The following is a 14,913-nucleotide window of genomic DNA, read 5'->3' as shown; positions in this document are numbered from 1 at the left end:
GGCCTTGGGCTGTGCCTCAGCCCAGGGCTCCTAATGAACACCTCCCAAGTCAGATCAAACACCACGCCTGAGCTCCAGCAGCTCACAGCCAGCCAGCCCGAGTGACCTGTTGCATGGCCAAGAGCCAGCCAGCACCTGCCCCTTCCCTTACAGATGGCTTTCTGAGGCATTAAATCCACATTTAAATTTTCTACTCAGTTCTGCCTCTCCGGAGCTCTCCAGCAGAGCCGTATCTCGCTCCCTGCAGCTGGAGACACCTTTAGCAAAATCTCCAGCTCCTACTGATGTGGAAAAATTCATGCATTTCTCTCCTTGTGTAAGCATGGGTCTGGCATTCACGGCACTTCCCAGAGATAAGCCCCAAATCGCTCATCGCTAGAAACCCCACACTTGGGTGAGGGCAGACAGGGCTGGAATGAAAAAAACCCACCCTTGGACCCTAACTAAACACTTCAGCTGCTGGAGATTACAGAATCCTATTTAGTTATACCAGAGAGCATTTTTCACAGAGGAAACATCACCAATCTGGCTCTAGGAAGCCAGTCAAATAAAAAATTTTGGAAGGAAGAAGAAATCCAGCTTGCTTTGGTTCATTTTTAGAGACAAATGTGGTTTAGAAATGAGATTAACTGGGTGTCCTGGCACCCCTTCCCGCTCAGCAGCACCTCAGCTGGGCTGTGCACTCCTGCAAGCTCCTGGCTGCCCCAAGGAAAATGCCATTAAAGAAAACACAGCTATTTTTAAAGCTAGAAGGACAAATTCTCCTCCCAGTTACACCAGTGACCTCGTGACTCTCCACAAGGTTGGGCAGGCACAGCTCTGATTTGGGGCTATTTTGAGCATCCTCCAGAGTCACCAGGCACCCAGCAGGAGAAGGCACTGAGGAGCAGGATGAGGCCCTTGTCTTCAGACAGTCAGACACAACCTGTTAAGACAGCGATAACTTCCACCAACAAAAGAATAAAATATTAATTCCCTTTTGAAGTAAAAAACTCTAACCAGCACCACTTCCCCCCATGCACATGGGTCTGAGCAGGGCTGGTGCTCACTGCTGCTCCTGCTGCCATCCCCACTCATTCATCACACATGCACATGTAGTACAAACTCATTTAGGGCTCCTCTGCAGATGAAATATTTAAATGGTTTATACTTTGCTATCCCTTTTAAATAAGATGGAATCGCCATAAACAGACTTGGGCTGACTTGCTCTCTCTCTCCACCACCTTTTTTTCCTTCAATATTCTCCCTGCAGTTCCACCAGGCTGCATCCAGGCTGATTCAGGAGCTCCATGGGCACAATCCATGCTGGTAAATGGATGGAGCTCCATGGATGTTGTAGATATTGCAGTGGGATGAGGAAGCAGCTTGTGCTCTCTATGGGCCGTGGTGTGACTGAGGGGATGTCACACACGAGGAGATGCAGAGCCTGGGCTTTCCAGTCTGCGTTTCACCAGCTGGGATGAACACAACCTGCCCTGCCATCTGCCCCAGCCTGTGTGTGCTGCCCTTTTCAGGAGCTGCTGCTCCCACCCCACGTTTTGGCTGCTGGTGACACCAACAAAAGCAAAATCCTGGCCAAGCTGGCAGACAAGACATGGCCAACATGCAGTGCTGCTGCTGATGTGTTGACACACCACCCAAAACCTTCAAGAGCACCAGGCTTGAAGGAATTTCCCAGCTTGTGTGGTCCAAGGAAGATGTAGCCACAACACAGAGGTTTTCTCCCAGCTCCCAGGTGTCCCAGCAGGCTGCACACACACAGGCTTCAGCAGCAACCCTGATGGACAATGACTGAGCCAAGCAACCAGAAATTCTACCCAAATTCACCCCCAGTTCTCACACTGAAGGCCGGGGCACCCAGAGCTGCTGCCCCTGGTGCAGGGGGAGAGGGGACACACCCATGGGCAGGGAGGGAAGATCTCTCCCTTCCCTGCAGAAGCCTGGAGATGGAGAAGGCTTACAGCTGTGTCCACATCCATATGCATAAGAGAGCAGGCCCTGATCCAGCACACGCTTACGTCAATCTGCCGTCACCAAGATTTAGGAGAACGTTTAAAATTAAACAAAAATTTCCTTGCACTGCAAAACTAAGGACAAAGAAAGCAAGGAAGTCTTGTGGGTGGTGCAGAAGCAGGTGTTGAAGGACCTGGTCCCAGCAAGGCTCTGGTACTGACACCCCAGATAACCCTGGTTCAGGTTCACCCAGTGAATGCAGCTGCCAGCTCTCTGGATATAATTCTGATGACAGGTGAGGGGCTCTCAGATGGTCACAGACAGCCTGACCAGCTCAGGAGGTCATTTCCCTGCTGGTCCCCATGCCTGGCTGTCTACAAGCTGTGTGCAGGACAGGTTACCTGTAACTCAGCACCTCCAGGACCCCACAAGCCCTGGCTCCGAGGAGCTGCTTGCAACCTAAACCACAGTAGTTAGGCAGCATTTGCAACAACACTTCAGATTTCACCTGCTGAAAATAAAGACAGCAACTTTTCAAAATAAATAGGGAGAAAAAGCAAGATCAATAAGTGACACACACTTAATTCCCAAGCCAGCCTCATTAAAATGAAGTGTGTTATTCTGTTTACCCCCACATATAAGAGTTCCAGTGCAAAAGAGAGTGTGCTGTCCTAAGGGTTATACAAGTTGATGCCGTTTTATGGCTGTTCTGTTAAGACTGGGACTGGAATGGACAAAAAAAAAAATCATAACATGAATCATCCATTCTTTATTGACAGAGAGGATGAAAAGCCATGCAGAAAGTTTGGGGCTTTTTCTTAAAGACAATGTGGTATTACAGAACCTACAAGCTAGTCCACAACTGGAAAGGATTTTAATATAGAAGAGGACTTTTCTGCAAAACTGTTGGAGAATCACAGAATCATTTACATTGGAAAATATCTCCAAGATCATCAAGTCCATCAGTGAATCACAAGATTAACAAACTGACCCATACATTAACAATGAGATAAACTTCTCTGAACTTGGATGTGGCCGTGATATTCATTTTTGCTTGTATGCATTATGGCTGGACTTTGTCTTTTAGGCTGTTTTCCAACCTAAATGACTATATGGTTTCTAATGAAGCTTTAAGAATCTCATCCCACAGATTTATTTCTCCATTTTTCTTTATACATGAAGCAGCTACACAAACTCCACAGCTCAATTTCTTCTCCTTTGTGAACTGGGACAGAGGGTGAAACATGTTGATTTATTGAAGTTTTCCCCTTGCTCCTCTGTGGTAGACATTCTCCAGAAGCAGTTGTATTATTCCTGAGCCCAGGCTCCAGCATTTCCATGGACAATGTGCAAAAGGAGCCAGGACAGCTGAGCAGCACCAGAGGGGCTCAGCGAGGTGTGAATCCCCACCCACCCTGTGTGCACCCTCATTTCCAGCCCCACTGCCTGCTCAGCAGAGCTGGGCAGGGGCAGAGCTGCACTCCATGCCCCTCACTGTCCTGCTCTGCTGCACAGCTGGCAAAGCTCAGCCTGTCCCCAGCCCGGGCCAGGTCCTGCAGCCCCTGCGGACACAGGCTCAAGCCCAGGCAGCAGAGAAGTTCAGTGGTGCCAGAAAACGCAGGAGACTGGCTTGAACACCCAGATTTTAAACACAAAGGGATTTCCAGCAGCTCTCCATCCCCCTTGGGCTGCACACCAGACCTTGCAATTCATTGTTCAGCACCACCTTCCCTGGGAGACAGCGGCTGGAAGTGGCATTACTGCAGTGCCCCCCTCACCCCCAGGAGGCAATGCACCAGCAGTCCATCCCTCACCCCCCTGGTCCTGATGGAAGCTGTGTCTGGCACACCCCTGATGTCTGCCCACATCAGCCTTTGTACCTGCTTCACCCTGAGCAGGTGAGACCACCACGAGGGTTACAGGGTTTGCTTTCCAGCCCTGTCCTTTGGCAGGAGTAAAGCAGAAACAGGTACTTTTACACTGCAAATCAGATGTTTAATACCTTTTTTTTAATCATTGTCTTTTTTGCATTACTTTAACAGTACCTACCCCATATCTTTAAATCTATCCTTCTTTTGTGGGGCAGTGAGAGCTCAGAAGGCTGAGTGGGAAGTGCCCCTACAGTGCTGTTCCACACACCCCTGCTTTTACTCCAGGCCAGGCACAAATTTCTTAGCACAATGATGAAAAGAAACTACTTCAGCTTCTCAAGTGTCCCAGACTTTTTCCTGGTTACCAGACTGACCACTGTTTATCCTGGAGAGGGAAGGGTTAATTAATAATGTCACAAGATGAACCCCTGGGCCACACAGCTACCATCTCCTGCTTGGTGAACCACCAGCATTAAAAGAACCAGCACTGAGCTGGAGTTAAGACATTTATCCTTTGACAATTCTCCATTGCAACAACTTTATTTTGATGATAGGGGATGATTAATGCTTACAGCCACTGTCATTTCCTTTGATAGATTTTTGGGGCTGTGGAGTGACATTTGCTCAATGCTCCGTTCCTGAAAAGCTGCACTGGTCGTAGCGTGGAGGAGAGGGATGCTCCATGCATCAGCCATCAGTAACCTGCCTCTGCCAGCTGCAGGTGGCCAGAAGAGATACTGTGAGGAACTGGGGGGTGTCCACAGAAAGCTTTGACTGGTAAAGGCTGTGGAGCAAGAGGAGAGTGTGTTAAACAGCCAATGCTGTAAGAAATTGTGAGAGTCTCTCTTAGCAGAAAGAAAGGAGACTGTTGGTTGCAAACACCACAGCCAAGAGCTGCAGCAGCCTTCGCTGTTTTGCCACAAACACACTGGAAGATCAGATCCTGAGAAAGACTGTCTGGGGCTGAGTCGCAGCCACAGCAAGCTCTCACAATCACTCTTGAAGGTAAAATACATCAAAAAAATAAGACTAATCAATCAGTAAAACAAGACAGACAAATGTCTCAACCATAATCTTCACTAACGGCATAAAAACCCAACCCAACCTGGAAACCTTAATCTTAACCTGTGCACCTCTGAGCTCCCCCCACCTGTAACATGAGGACAAGAATCATTTCTCTCACCCGGCTGCTGCAAGGTTCTCCTAATCAATCAGCTCATTAATTCATGCAAAGCATGAGACAGGCAGCAGATGGATGGCTTTACACAATAGTGTTTTCTACAGTGAAATATTTCTACTTAATTCTCCACCAGCAGCTGCCTGCCCACTCTCATCACACCAGCACAGAGTGGTCCAGGCTCACACAGGGACACCCGTGAGTTCCACAGCAGCAGAGCCTCCTCTGGATCCAAACAGCACCGGGTGCCACATGGAATTCCCTGGCTGGAGACACCCTTTCACAAGGGCTTCTTAACAGACTTGATTTTCCTCATATTTAAAAGCTGTCTCAGGAGCGTAATGATTTTAGATTCACTCCGCGCCGCAGTCAATCAATGGAGCGGCGGCTGCCGGTGCCTGGCGAGCGGGCGGTGATGAATGGGGCTTTGGAGGCTGCTCCGCTCGCTCCGAGCGAGAGCAGAGCGTGGGCAGAGGGTGGGGAAGAGAGGCAAAGCCAGCGACAAAAATTAAAAGGGAGAAATGGGGTGGGGGGTAGAAAAGCCCAAACTGCTCGCTGCGAAGTTGGGACAAGCGCAGGTCTGGAAGGCGTCGCTTGGAGGGAGCAGTCTTGGCTTGCTTTGCTCTCCCTGAACCATCCTACAGCTTGAATAAACCAGGTAATGCATTTGTTTTAAGCAAGTGCTAACCTCAAGCTTGGCTTGTGGCGAGGACCAGAGCCCTGGCACCAGCACCCACCCGCACATGTGCCACTGACCCAGCTCTGCTTTCCAGGAGCTGCCCAAGAACAAATGGGAGCAGCTCTCGGGAGCACATCTTCCCTGCAGACACAGCAGTGAAGGGCACAGCAGCAAAGGTGCTGTCCCTCAACCTTTCCCATGCAGAAGCAGGCAGACAAGCCCCACGGGGTGACAGACAGCTCCCGGTGCCCCCATCCCTGCACAGAGCCAGGACGAGCAGCCCTGTGTGTCGCACTCACCCCAGAGGGACAGGGAGCACCCATCCCTGCAGGTGCCATGAGTTTCCAGAGAGGAAAAAAAATCAAATAATCCCATTTGGGGGAGCCCAAAGGGCCTAATCCTGCCCCAGCATGCTGCAGATCGCCCTGCTCTACGGAGAACAGATGCTGCTCAGCATTCAAAAGGAGCTGCTTCAGATCTGGGCTCTTTTTCTCCCTCTTCCTCCTATTACGGGGTCAGGCCAGTGCTGTGCAGCCTGTCAGTGTAAAAAAAAAATATTTAAAAAATCATAATACAGAAAACTGGTATTCCCAAAGAAGCTGCAGCTTGTGGCATAAGCATCAGAGCTGAGGGTTACGAGTCTCACAAACCAGAGAGGGGAAAGAGTCGAAAATGAAACTCACCACACCAGCAAAATAAAAATATGACGCAGTAAATTAATGATGTTGCTCCAATTTGAGAAAACACTAATTAAGAATGTGTAATTGAATTAATGCATTATTTAGAAGCCCCAGCAAATCCTGAGTGGGAATATAAATGCATTATAGGGTTCCTTTGACATTAAGTCTCTCTCATACCTCACTACCCACAATTTATTTTAATGTCACCAGAATCTCCAGATTTATTTATGTCCTTGCCATTGACCACTGCTTTACATTTATCCCACATATCAATATCCTCTCTCCTCAATTCCACACACTCAAGTGCTCCATATGGGGTGGTGATCACCATTTGATAAGTCATAAGTAAGTGCAATTAATTAGCTCAGCTCATCAACCACTTCCCCTCCCAATGCCCTGCAGCCACAGATCTGGGTCTAATTTGTTTAGAGCCTGGAAAAACATCAAATACCTCATTAGAAAATAAATCCATCTCCTATAAATACATTTTTTCTACAGCTTCAAGTGTTGGTTTGCCCCATGTTACACTGGGAAAGGCCCTGCACGTGCAGGACCTAAACCCAGCCCAGAATAGGTCAAGAAATCAATATCATCACACTGTGAAAATAGAAGAAAACAGTATCTCAGGGAAAAGGGTGGCGGGGGGAAAGTCAGCCCCTCAAATATATCACAGCACCTGTGAAATGCCCTGAGATCATGCATTTGCAGCTGGCATGGTTTAGGAGTGCTTTGGGTATTTAGCAAGAGGCTTTACAAACATTATTATTCCCTCATTCTGAGCCCTTCAGAGCAAGGGTTAGGGTTCTTATTACCATTTCTAGGAAGAGACACAAATACACCAAAAAGAAAGAAATAAATCCAGTTAAATTGTTAAAAACTGCTAAAGACTCTTTTAAGGAAAGGAGCAAGAGAAAATAATGCAGGCAAATCCAAGTTCACATGCATACATATAGCTCTGGGAAAGGGAAAAAAGAAGCAGCACTAAAGTGCCTTGTGTTAGGTATGAGCATACACTGTAGCAAAATATGTATGCTGTTTATAAAACATATTGGAAGACTTTTCCCTAAAAGATGCCATAGAGAGTATAAAATTTTATGATCTCTGCCTGTCCATTTTACAAAGATATACACAAACAAGTAGCCAAATCTGCCTGCAGTTTAACTCCATTAAATCCAATGAATGAGTTTGGCCCACGAAAACTCTGCACTTACTGTAATAAAGTTAAAAGCTGATAGCAGCTGATACAGTAAAACACATACATTTCCATACACTTATTCCTGCAGATTTAAAAATACGAATGAGTTCAGAGATTGCCCTTGTCCAGCTCATAAAGAAATGCTGGAATAGGAAAGAAAAAAAAAACCCCAGATCTTGGAGATTTTCCCACTGAATCCCTCTAAGCACAAAGGAGAGAGGGGTAGGGAAAGCCAGCAGAGTTGTGGTAATTTGGCTTTTCTGAGCCATGAATACATCAAATGTGTGTGTTAGAACAATCCCCTGATGGCTTGGTCCCCAAGAGGGGCAGGACCCCACCCAGCAGGAACAGGGGTCACAGCTCTGAGACCCCACTTCTCCCTCATCAGTCCCCAGAGAGGACAAGGGGCTGTCAGGGCACAAATGTGGGATGCTGTGCTCCCTGAGGGAGCTGTCCACACTTCCATCAGCTGAGGGCTTTCCTCATGACAGTGGTTCTACAGCCACTGGGCCATCTTTAGCTGTGCCTTTAACCCCACATTGCATGGGGGACCACACCAGGTAGTGCAGAGGCCAAGCCCAAACAACAGATTTAAGCCTGCCCTGACAGATAGGCATTTTGGGTTTGTTTATTGAGGTGGTTTTTCAAACATGCAGCTTTCTCACGGGCTCCGCCATGACCACACCAACTCCCATCTCCTCCTCCCCAGCTTCCTTACCCAGGCTCATAAACCCCCTGCACCCTCAGTGCCACCTCGCCCAGACCCTCCTGCCCCAGCTCCTCGTGGTCCATGGAGGCTCCAGGTCCCCCTCACTTGGAGCTATCTCTCCCAACTTTTTTCTTTGATATTTATTATTTTTTGCTCCTACTACAGGGATGTCTCAGGGACTGAGATAACCCTCATGCTGGGTACATACACTCCCCACTCAAGCAGCCAAATAACACCACACAAATCATTTCATAATCTTTGTCCTTTTTTTCCTCACCGAGCCCCTGGCACTGCTCTGAACTCTGGACAAGGCTCAGGGTCTCCAGTCCCTTCACCCCAAGGTTCTCACAGACCTCCTGCTTTCACAGCTCTGCCTCCCTCCTCACCCACAGTTTGGGCAGTGTGTGACTCCATAGCTGTCCCATGCAGCTCCACACAGCTCCTCTCCTCCTCATCAGCCTCCTCTGGGCCCAGTTTACTGCTGGCCATCAGATCTCCATCTCCCCACACCAGACACTCCACCCCAAGGCTGTCCTGACATCGGGCTCACTCCAACCTTCCCCAAGCCCTGGGTTTGCAACACCGAGAAAATCCAGCAGCTGCACGAAATCATGCCAAACACAGCTCAAGGTTGTGCTCCTTGCTCATGCCCCCTTTACAGCCTCCACAGTAGCTTCCCATCTCCTCAGCCCTGCACCTCACAGCCTTGTTGGTGACTCCACAGCTGCCTCCCCACTGCCCAGAGCAGCACAGCTTACCTGCAGCAAGCCCCAGCCCCTCATCCTCTCCTCCTCAGGCTCCTCACTGCCCTGCAACAGCTCCTTCCCTCTGCCCCACCAGACTTCCCAGTGCCCTTTGCTGAAAAACCACATAATCCCAGGCTTTTTCTTCCCCTGGAGCTAATGCAAATTCACAGCCAGTGCTGGCAGCTGGGATGCTGCAGGTGATGTTCTACTGCTGGGGCTTTTCTCAGCATGAAATCCAGGTCCTGGAGCAGCCAGCAGGGAGGAGCACCCCGACCAGCATGGCTGGGATGCTCCTGGGTGCTGCTTTCCGTGTCCCTCTGGAACGCAGGGCTTCACTGACATAACCCACTCACTTATCCCCAGCACATACATGGAGAAATAAATATTGGAAAAAAATTGCCCAAGGATGGGGCTGAGACTTGACAAACAGATGGAACAGCTCTGGGTTCTCCAGGGCATGGACCTCGTGCCCTGTCCCCATCACAGTTCCTCCAAGCTCAGCATTACACCCAGAGCTCAACTCCTAAGCCTCAGAAGCACTGACCACGTCCTTCTGTTTGCATGCATTGTGCACTCCTGTGTTTAGCATAGACAGGAGAACCAGAATACATAATCCACAGCTCACAGTAACAAACCTTGCACCTAGAACAAGCCAAAAGCCTGACCTTTCATAGTTAGAGCATCCTGGTGAGAGGTTAGATCTTGTGTTTTCTGATCATCAAACAGGGAAGCATTAGCCAGACAGGGAGAACAAGCTCTTATCTAGACCTGATTTCTCTCCCCTCCAGGGGATCCTGTAGGATATTTCAGTTCTCTCTCGCTCGCTGTATGATTCTTCCATCCCCCAGTAGCTTGAAATCAGCCAAATTCACAATCTAATCTGGCCAGGAGTCAAAGGGGAGAAAAATCAAGTCCTAATGCAGTGACTTTGAATGGGGAACTGAAGCCAATCAGAAAGGCATTATCGATCCCTGCTCGGAGCACCTCGGTCAGGGAGGGGGAAGCTGCGGGCAGCCGCAGAGCTGCCCACCGCAGCCAGCCGGGGCTGCCCTGCCAGGCCTGCAGCGTTCCCAGCGGAGCTCCCAGAGCCTGCCCGGGCTGGGGGCCGGCAGGACGAGAGCACCCAGCACGCCCGTGCCGCCGGTGGCGAGCACCGGCCCCGGGCGAGCACCGGCCCCGGGCGAGCACGGGCCCCGGGCCAGCACCGGCCCCCGTGTGTGCGGGAGCGTGGCCCGTGTGCTGCCCGCAGCGCTGTGTTTGTGGGCAAACACTCGCACTGTGCATCGCCTCGGCGCGGGCCCAGCTGCGGGAGCCGCTCCGCGGGACGGGCTGTGCGCTGCCAGGGCTGCGCGCGTTCCCGTGCGGGGCAGATCTGCGGAGAGCCAAGGGCAGGGCAGGGCAGGCAGGGCAGGGCAGGCAGGGCAGGGCAGGGCAGGGCAGGCAGGGTGTCTGTGTGCAGGACCTGTGCAGCACGGTCCCCGCAGCAGGCAGGGACAGGCAGCGGGCGGCTCAGCGGGGCAGGAGCGATCGAGGATGGCGAGCAGCAGGACGGGGCTGAGCTCAGCTCTGGGCATCCCTGGGTGCGATCCCGATGATCCGGCCCGCGTCAGCGCTGGCCACGGGCTCCTCTGCCTTATGTAACCACGGCAGGGACGGAGCGCCGAGGGGGGATGGAGACCGGGGGGAGAGGAGCTCCCCACTGAGCCCCGAAAGCAAAGGGGACTCGGAAGACGCTGGATGTCCCCGGCAATGTAACTCCAGCTGCCCGGCCGAGTGGCGCTGCCGCCGGGCAGGCTGGCCCGGCTCGGGGCTGCCCCGGTGCGGAGCGGGTCCAGCCGCGGGGCTCAGCCCGGAACCCTCCAAAGCCGGCGGGCTCGGGGCGGCAGTACCGGGAGAGGAAAGGAGTCCTAGGAAGTTTAGGGACTCCACATTTTGCAAGGAGTCAGGAGGAAAACATGCTTCCTAAAAAAAAAATCCCAAACCCATGCAGGGTCCCGGTAGCTCCTGTCCCCCTTTGGCTGTGCCCCCCATCCTGCCATCCCGGGCACCGCGGGGCCGTGCTGCACCGGCACCCCCTTACCTGCCGGCGTCACGTCTGCTGCTTGCCTGCCCTGCTCCGGCTCTTCCTCCTCCTCTCCTTCCTCCTCCTCTCTCCCTCTCCCTGCTGCTTGGGGCTCTTTATGGAGATTCATTCATTCATGCCTTCCCATCGGTCCCTCAGCCTTTCCCTGCCTCCCGGAGGCAGACCGTGTGACGCCTCGCCCCTTTCCAGCCACTTTCTGTTGTCACAGAGCGGCGCTGCCCCAGCCCGGAGCGGCGGCCGGGCTGGGACACGCGTGGGCAGCACCGGCCCGGGGGAGCGTCCCCAGCGCGGGGTGAGGGGCGTGGGCGGGCGTGGGCACGGCACCGACCCGCCCTGGTGGGTACAGACAGTCTCTGGCACCCGGAACAGGGGCGTCGGGTCGGCCCCAGGGCTTTCCGCTCTGCCCTCCGCTTTCCCCATCCCCACGCCAAGCCGCTCTGCGGAGAGGGCACGCACCCCCGGCCGCTCCCCGGGCACCCCTCGCCCTTTCTTTCCCTCTCTGCTCGCCCCTCCATCCTATTCCAGCTCGTCTTTCCTCTCCCGCTGCCTGCGCATCCCGCTCCGAGCGCTGCCCCATCCCCGCCGCTGACAGAAGCGCTGATTTCGGGCACCGGAGCCCGGCGTGCGGGGCCAGGGCTCACCGGCCACGCGGCCAGCCCCGCGTCCTTCCCACCCCACCCTCCGGAGGCTGCCCCGAGCCCGGGGGCCGCTCGCTCCGCCAGGTGATCGGGCAAACTTCATCCCCGTTCCAGCCTGGTACCCCCACTGCCCAGCGCTGCGCTTCGGGGTGCTGGGGACACGCTCCAGGTCCCCACCGGCAGCACCCCGCTGCCCACTGCCCCGCTGCCACGGCAAACCCGGAGGGTCTGGAGGAGTGTGAGCCCTGCATGGTGTCAGGCAGCACGGCGGGAGGTGCTGGAGGGGGATTTTAGGTGCTAAACTCGAGCGGATTGCCTCGTCTCTGAGAAAGCAGGAGTTTATTCTTTCCAGGCAGGCAGGGCAGAAAAAACATGCTTTTTAATGACATCGTCGGAAATGTGAAGAGCGGCTCCCGGGTTTTGGCGCTGCCACAGCACTCGGAGCGCTAAACCCTTAACTTGGGGTGAAACCCCTAAAAACCCTCCCAGGAGCGCCCCGCCCGCTCTCGTTGAGCCGCGCCGTTCCCGCCGCCGGTGCCTCCCCCTTTGCATCGGTGCCATCAATTTCTATTAACGATCGCTTTATTCACCGCTGCAAACTTCTAAATATTTAATCCAGCGTGAACCGGCGGCGGAACGCGCGGAGCTGACGGGGGGAGGCGAGTCCCCGGCCGGGGAGGCGGGAGCGGCGGCTGTGCCCCGGGGGAGCCCGGTGATGCCAGTCCCCCCGTCCCCTCCCTCCGCCGGGCTTTCCCGGGGCTGCAAATCAGCCGGGACGTGGGCAGCACCGCGGGTCCCCCGGGCTGCCCGAGCCGGAAAGGCGGCGATGAGCGGAGGTGCGGAGGATTCTGTCCAGGGAGAGCTGGAGGAAGAGAGGGCTGCGGGGGGAGCGCCCCGGCATCTCCCCAGCTCCGGCCGCGCACGGGACGAGCAGCCACGCTCCACATGGAGAGGGATGAGAGCTGGGCACGGCCGGGGGTTTGGGCTGGTTGGAGGGATCCTGCCCAGGGAGCGGAGGCTGCCCGCGTCTCCCTGGCATCCCCGGGTACCACGCACCGCCCCGAGGACCCCAGACCCGGCCGAGCCTCGTTTAAAACGTAACCAAAAAAAATTTTTGGCAACTCCGCTGCGCCGACGGGCGAGTGCCCGGTCCGACGGGCGAGTGCCCCGGTCCGACGGGCGAGTTTGCCGGTGCTTCGTGCTCTGCTTGTATTCGGGAACCGAGACGGAACTTTACGGCAACATCTGTCATTATAATTAAAACTGCAACACACCCTCCGGGAAGGAACACATTCCCGCGTCGTCGTGTGTCCGTACCACCCCCCCACAAACACACACCTCCGCCGCCACCCTTTTCTAAAAAAAAAAAAAAAAAAGAACAACAACCAACCAAGCGAAAGCGGCTCAAACTCTCGGGCGAGCACCTGCCCCCCGCCTCCCCCGAGCCATCAGGGACCGCAGTCGCACCCGGCGAGGTCCCGGGGACCGTCCCCCTCTCCGGAGCACGGACACCCCCCTCGCCCTCCTCCACTAATTTTCTTTAATTAAAGCTGTATGTGCGGCGCGTTTGGCGAGGACAGAAATAGCCGCTGAAGGAGCGCGTGTGGGGGGAGGCAGGTCCCAACTGCCGGCGTGGGAATGCAGAAGGGATTGGGGGGGCGGGGGGAGCAGAGCCGGAGAGCGGCTCTGCCACAGCTCGCACCCCAAGGCTCGCAGCCTCCAGGGTTATTTGGGGTGAGGGCGATGTCTCCCCTGTCCGAGCGCTCCGTGCGGCGCTGTGGCGGCCCGGGCGGAAGACCCCTGCCCCCGAGGCCATGCCGCTGCCCGCGGCACCGGCTCTTCCCCCGGAGCAGCGGGGCTTCCCGGCGGCAACAGTTACAGGAGCTCTCCCAGGGGATGCTCCGGCTCGGGCGGAGGGAGACCCCGAAGTGGGGATCCCCCCTGGGCGGGGGAGGGAACCCGGCCCGAGCGGCCGGAGGGGTTCCCGGCTCCGTGGCCCCGGCCCGGCCGTGGGGAGCTGCTCCGGTCCCGACCTCCCGCTCGCCCGGGGACAAGGACAGCGGGAGCAGCCCCGGCCGAGCCCGGCGCTCCCCGCCCGCGGAGGGGAGGGCGCCCCGCTCCCCCCGCCGCCGGCCCCACGCTCCCCTCCCGCCCGAGCCCCAGCCTGGGCTGCAGCCGCTGAAAGTTTGGCGACACGGAACGGCCACCGGGGGCTGCGCGGGGCTCCCGGGCAGCGCGGGGCGCCGCGGCGGGGCGACAGCGGGCGCGGGGCCGGAGCGGAGCGGAGCGGGGGGCTCCGCTCGGGGTCGGGGGCGGCGGGGGGAGCCCGGGCGGGCTGCGGCGGGGGATGCGGGCGCACCTACCTGCTCCGGAGGCGGCTCCCGGCGCTCGGCGGCGCGCCCAGCCCCGAGGCGCGGTGATGGGCGGCGGACGCGCCCGCGGCTGCGGCTCCCCGCGCCCTTCCGAGCGGGCGGGCCGGGGGCAGGAGGCGGGCAGGGAAACGCAGCCGGAGCCGAGCAAATCCCAGCGCTGGAGCCCGGCCTCCGAGAAGAGAAGGGCTGCAGCTCCTCACTGCGTCAGGCGAAGAGCCCTGCCCGTGCAGGCGGCGCCGGGCAGCGCTGCCAGGCCCGGGGGGCTCCGCTCGGCACGGCTCGGCTCGGCGCGGCTCGGCTGGGATGGGATGGGCACGGCGCAGTTCGGCTCGCTGCCGGCCGGGTGGAGGGGTGCGATGGGGCACGGCACGGTTCGGCTCGGTACGGCCTAGCACGGTCCGGTACGGCTCGGCACGGCCGGTTCGGCTCGGTTCCGGCTCGGCACGGCACGGTTCGGTAGAGCTCTCCGGGGCTCGGTGACGGCCCGGAGCGATAAACGGCTCGGCCGGCAGGGTTGGGCTGGCACCGGGAGCTGGGGGCTGTGTGTGGGTGACACTGAGTGTGACACGGGGTGTGTGACACTGTGACACTGCATGTGTGACACTGCGCGGTACACAAATGCAGTGTGTACACCACATTGTATTTGTGACACTTGCATGTGTGTGACACCACCTGTGTGTGTGTGACACCTTGTGAGAGAGGGGCTGTGAGTGTGCAGGGCTTGTGAAGGTGTGTGTCCGTGTTGGGGACATCTGCCTTTATGTGTGTGTGTGGTGACACCCGGAGGGGCGCAGGGGTGATGGTGCTGGG

General features: G+C 55.8%; 1 protein-coding gene across 2 annotated transcripts in view; it reads right to left on the bottom strand.

Moving 5' to 3' along the window:
- Positions 1–14,666, bottom strand: part of ELFN1 (extracellular leucine rich repeat and fibronectin type III domain containing 1) — a 103,772-nt gene extending 89,106 nt beyond the window's left edge. Inside the window, exon 1 of one of the 2 annotated variants that reach the window (XM_064390034.1) lies at positions 14,095–14,666. The gene's annotated coding sequence lies outside the window, so the exon portion shown is untranslated. Of the gene's footprint in view, positions 1–11,090; positions 11,306–14,094 lie in introns of those variants that run through there. The other variant, XM_064390033.1, reaches the window with a different exon arrangement.
- Between the last annotated feature and the right edge of the window lie 247 nt (positions 14,667–14,913).

Source organism: Passer domesticus, chromosome 15 (genome assembly GCF_036417665.1).
Source record: "Passer domesticus isolate bPasDom1 chromosome 15, bPasDom1.hap1, whole genome shotgun sequence".
NCBI lineage: Eukaryota > Metazoa > Chordata > Aves > Passeriformes > Passeridae > Passer > Passer domesticus.
The sequence above is the reverse complement of the archived record's forward strand: the minus strand, read 5'-3'. Positions and strand labels throughout refer to the sequence as shown.